Source organism: Etheostoma cragini, chromosome 8 (genome assembly GCF_013103735.1).
Source record: "Etheostoma cragini isolate CJK2018 chromosome 8, CSU_Ecrag_1.0, whole genome shotgun sequence".
In the NCBI taxonomy this organism is placed as follows: domain Eukaryota; kingdom Metazoa; phylum Chordata; class Actinopteri; order Perciformes; family Percidae; genus Etheostoma; species Etheostoma cragini.
The window spans coordinates 1240391-1246024 of record NC_048414.1 but is presented as its reverse complement, the minus strand read 5'-3'; the positions used below and the strand labels follow the sequence as shown (position 1 = coordinate 1246024).

At 45.3% G+C, this 5634-nt stretch overlaps 1 protein-coding gene across 1 annotated transcript in view; it reads left to right on the top strand.

Annotated features, from left to right (window-relative positions):
- The first annotated feature begins 1904 nt into the window (after positions 1 to 1904).
- The window catches only part of LOC117949014 (RNA-binding Raly-like protein), a 36008-nt gene continuing 32278 nt past the window's right edge, over positions 1905 to 5634 (top strand). The window contains exon 1 of the mRNA XM_034879005.1: positions 1905 to 1928. The gene's annotated coding sequence lies outside the window, so the exon portion shown is untranslated. The remainder of the gene's footprint in view (positions 1929 to 5634) is intronic.

Here is a 5634-nt window from a genome sequence, read left to right as displayed (position 1 = left end):
CCCCACCCCCACCCCCGCTTGACATGATTATAGGCGTGCATGTGACATGATTTGACGATGTATGGGTGTGCGAGGACAGAATCAACACACATGCTACAGCGCGTTATACCGTGATTATAGGCGTGCATAAGATTGTTAGTTACGGTGCATTCGCTGACATCCCCGTCCCCGCTAGCCTGACGAGACAGAAAAGCGTCCGCCTGCTAATTAAGCTCTAAAGATGGCAGGCGGGCGTAGAACTGCCAGGAGAACTCGGGGGTGAGAGCCAGGCCGGCATGAGTGGCCCCATGACTGTTTACTATATAACCACAGTCCATTTACTATATAACCACAGTCCATTTACTATATAACCACAGTCCATTTACTATATGAATACAGTCCATGTTATAGAGTCATTTCCATTAAATTTTCCGTTTCAAGTCAACCTAAAATCTTTTTTCAAGATTATTTAGTGGGGCTTTTCCGCCTTTAATGGACAGGAAAGGTGGGGGGGGGAGTAAGACACACACAAATGTCCACAGGTCAGAGTTGAACCCCAGACCTCAGCGTCAAGGCATTTACTTCTAAATATACAGTATGTGCGCCTGCTCTATCCACTGATCCAACCCGGCCACGGTCAAAATTAAGTTATTAACATAACATCCACCAATGTAATTGTGTTGTTTTTATAGTCTGGTAAAGCATGTTGTGTCTGGTGGACATTTACCGTCTCTACAAACATCTTTAATAGTCTTTTCTTTGAGGACAACAGACCTAACGATGACAAAGACCAGCACCCGCTCCGGCCTGGTCCACAGTCGAGTTCCACGGTTGTGTTTACTCATCCGTAAAATCACGGAAATGTCAGCGCTCACATCCTCGGCACCATCCCCGGTCCCAGATGAGACGTAACAGTATCAACGTTAGTCTTTAAAACTGGTCTGCTAATATTTCAGCAGAGGCTGTGATCATCGGGCGTGAAGACATGTTTTACTGCTTCTGTGGTGTCGATGCGTCAAGTCCATGTAACTGAGTGAGAGAACAGGATTGATTGACTCAACTAATCCCCAAAATGCAACAGAAGTCACATTAACAAAGGCGGCAGTAAAGACGTCTGAAACGAGCCGTGAGACGCATCGTTTCCTCCAGACTCGTGAGACGTGATCGGTGGACTTATTGTACGTCAGTTTACCATTTTAACAGGATGAACTTCAGACATGTTTGTAATGAAACATCATTTGAGTGAAGAGACTGACAGACACACAGACAGACAGACAGACAGACAGACAGACAGACACACACACAGACAGACAGACAGACAGACAGACAGACAGACAGACAGACAGACAGACACACAGACAGACAGACAGACAGACAGACAGGAAGCAATGGCACCAGAATGTTGGAGGAAATGAAGAGAGCTCTGCAGCAGAAATATTAAATAGATTTGTTGTTTCCTCTCCGATCCTCCAGATGATCTGCATGAGAAACTCCTTCATTTCTCCCTTTATTGGGATAAAATGGGGGTAATAGGTGGTGTGAGGACAGGTGTGTTTACCTTCATGAAGTTTCTAATAAGGGACTAACTTGCAACTTGCATTTATTTTAACTGTCCGTGTGGATGATTTTCTCAATTAATCAACAATTTATGCGTCTGTTAAATGGCAGAAAGTTGTGAAAATGACAATCACTTTTCCCCAGAGCTCAACATGCTGTCTTTAAATGTCTCGCTTTGTCCACAACTCAAAGATATTCAGTTTACAGTCACAGAGGAGAGAAGATAGATTTAGGAAGCTGACATCAGAGTGTATTTTACGGCGTTTTGAGATTGAAATGCCCCTGTTGTGGTCACCTGACAGGAAGTCATGTGATCAGGTGGATCACCTGAATGTGTACTGGTGAAATCACACGCAGTCTCACAACAAACACACCGACACTAAGGAGGATCGGTGAGTTTAATGGATTTATTTCTTTGGCCAACACGGGAGCTAGTTAGTAAGAAAATACACTTTAAATCATGCAAAAAAAGACCTTGACAATTTTTTTAAATGTAGAACACCCAATGGTCCCTTAACCTTAATGTTGTCCTCATGTTGTCTTCATGTTGTCCTCATGTTGTCCTCATGTTGTCTTCATGTTGTCCTCATGTTGTCCTCATGTTGTCCTCATGTTGTCTTCATGTTGTCCCAATGTTGTCCCAATGTCTTCATGTTGTCCCCATGTTGTCCTCATATTGTCTTCATGTTGTCTTCATGTCGTCCCCATGTTGTCCTATATCAATGGTCTTTTTAATTCCCCAAAATAACATGATTGATTCCACCCAACGCTCTTTGCCAAGTACAAATCTCTACTTTCATTCATTTTGGGGTGTCTTATTCAATTTTATAGCATTGTAAAACAAATGGAAGTGTTTTTGAAATAGTATTGAGTAAAAGTTGACATATTCCAGTCTGTGATTATCATCAACATCCATTCCTTTAGTTTTAGTCTAAAAAATTCTTAATTTCTGCTTTTCTAACTCAAACATTAAGTATAATTTCCTATAAATGAGGTTTAATGAACATAAATTCCAAAAATAACTGTAAAAAAAAGTTAATAAGTTAGTGTTATGTGTTAGATGTAACAAAAGTGACAAACATTGAAAAAAAGGGACAAAAACGTAAGAGAAGGTTAAAAAAACATTGATAAAAAGCGTCAACAAAATTGTTGATTTTCAAATTTGGCGGGAAGACAACACGAGGGTTAATCCTAAACTGCAAGAGTTGATGCCTTTCTGCAATAAGTTCTGCTGGTTTGACTGGCTGCAGGACGGTCTCATGAGTCACAGGTTTACAGGAAATGTTCCTGGACATACTGGGTCTGGTCACATGACTGAGATGGTGTTGCATGATGTGGACAAAGGTGCTTAAGGGTGCTGCAGGTAGGACTGCAAAGATCCAGGACTAAGCAACCAAAGTTGAACATTGACAATGTCTCAGTGGGCTCCCCTTTTCTGCCTAAGCCCCCCCCCCTCGCAAGGGAGAATGACTAGGCTTGTTGGAGATGAACTGCGCCTCCTCGCCTGTGAAGTGGATGAGGGCAGGCGGCAGCAGCCGGGGGGTGGGGGGTGGGGGACAGACAAAAAGCTGCGGTAAAGTCGGACAGTTTCCAGCCTATTCCAATCAGACCCACGTATCAGCACGTCCACAGTCTCTAGTTGTTTTAATCATGACAGAGTAGGTCTCAGAATGCTCTACATGCGATCTGTTGCTGGTTTTAATTAACAACAAAGAAGATCTGAAGGGATTTAGTCTCTCTATTCAATATATTCAATTTTCAATTTTCAATTTTCAATTTTATTCATAGAATCAATTCATAACAAGAGTTATCTGGAGACACTTTCCAGATAGAGCAGGTCTAGACCACACTCCAGAATTTACAAGGACCCAACAGTTCTAGTAGTTTCCTCCAGAGCAAGCAACAGGGCCACAGTGGAGAGGAAAAACTCCTTTTAGGCAGAAACCTGGGACAGACCCAGACCCAGACCCAGACTCAGGCCTGGACCCAGGCTCTTGGTAGGCAGTGTCTGACGACCGGTTGGGGTTAGAATGATGAGTGGCAATAACAGTCCCAAATAGTAGTTTGTAGTCGTTCATGGCATAGCAGGGCACTGTGCAGCATTACAAGGCACAGCAGGACGTAGCAGGACGTAGCAAGACGTAGCAGGACGTAGCAAGACGTAGCAGGACGTAGCAAGACGTAGCAGGACGTAGCAAGACGTAGCAGGACGTAGCAAGACGTAGCAGGACGTAGCAAGACGTAGCAGGACGTAGCAGGACGTAGCAGGACTTAGCAGAGCGTAGACCTCTAAATCTAACTATCAGCCACACAACATGTGTTCTGGACAGAATAACCCTTTAAATCAGACAAATAGCAGTTAAAATGCTCTGGGTCCCCCTGGGTCTTGCAGTCGGGGAAAAGCAACCACGCCGCCTGGTCTCAGACCTGCGGCCGCATCGCTCTCGTGAGATTATCGTCGCCTACGTGTGCACGACGCCAGAGCGAGAGGACAACACCCACACAAAAGTATCTGATGTTTTTTTTTTTAATAACTTAGTGTCTCCAAACTTATGTTTTAACAGTGCTGTCGTACAACTAGGAGGACACAAGTTATGTTTAAGGTAGGAATATGTATATATATGTAGAATACCTTTCCTATTTTGCTCACGTTTATTAAACCGAGAGCACAGATTATGAATTTGTGCACATGGTTTAGTTTTTTCTCAGCTGACCCCGGGGGGGGGGGGGCTCCGTACCTTTAACTTACAGCTGCAGTTTCTCACTGAAGCTCCACTTGAACGAGCCAACGGATCCGGCTGTTACGATGAAGATGACATCTTTGTAAACGAGTGAGGAAAGTCTGAACGTGAACGCATTTTAAAACGGGGATCGCCGAGTCCTGAAGACTCAACAGACAGAAATTAGACAAAATAAGTTGAATTCCTTTGACACGATTTGGGTGGAAACGAACAACCGACCGCTGTCAACCTTTTCTGTTCCTCAAACGCAGATATGTTGGAGGGATACATCATCATCATCATCATCATCATCATCATCAACAGATATTTCCTGCATACGGTTAGAAACAAGCGTGCATGGACACATGTGATCGAGCGCCAGCAGTCGGCCTCTACTCGGGAATTCCTGCCAAACTTTTAATAGCTTGTCCCTGAAAACCAATAACCATGAGGGTGTGAAATTGTCCTGTCATCAATCTCTCTTCCTTCCCTCCTCTCTCAGTCCCCCCTTCTCTTTCTCCTCCCCCCCCCCCAACCTCTCTCTGAGGCTGATGTGTCACAAACAATCCAAAGCAAATAGCTGTAATCACTCAGCTGATGATGCACAATCACCCGTTCAGCACGCGGCGGGCGTAGCGGCGACCTGGCAGCCTTATCGATCCCTATGCAAGGGAGGGATGGGGGATGATTAAAGGCCCCCCCCCCCCCCCCCGGGGGTTAACAGATGGTGACTGACGGCGCTCATCAGCCTTGTGCTAAAAGACTAATGTCCTACAAGCTGCAGCCGGCGTGGGAGCGCTGAACAACTCCGCTGCCGTCTGTCAGCGCTGCGGGTGGGGGAGTGATGGGGGGGCGAGGGCCAGCTGCCAGCTTCATGAACATGGCAGGATGTGCAGGGGGGGTCCTGGGAGCCGTGCACCGAGCGCTGATGGAGGTCGGGGAGAGACAGGCGGCTCTCACCTGTCAATTACTGAATCCGCATGGTGACTGAGCGGCTTCAGTCTGGAGGGAAACGGGAAGATTTTTAGTTTTTAGGGACGAGGAACGTGGTTCAAGAGTTCAAGAAAGACAAGGGTGTTGTCTAATGCCGACTGTAAGAGCCAATCAGTGCCCTTGGTATAAATGGGAACTAATCTTTGGTTCCTCAGGTGCAACCGGGAAGCACATACAGTACAGTTTTTGACCACACAGCAACACACACACATACACACCCGGACACACGCACAGCAACATCAGTATCCTGATCCATTAAAAAACTGGTCTTTAATAATAAAAACATAGGGGGTGTATACTTATGCCCCCTGTATTTTAACATAGGGGGTGTATACTTATGCCCTTGTATTTTAACATAGGGGGGTGTATACTTATGCCCCTGTAT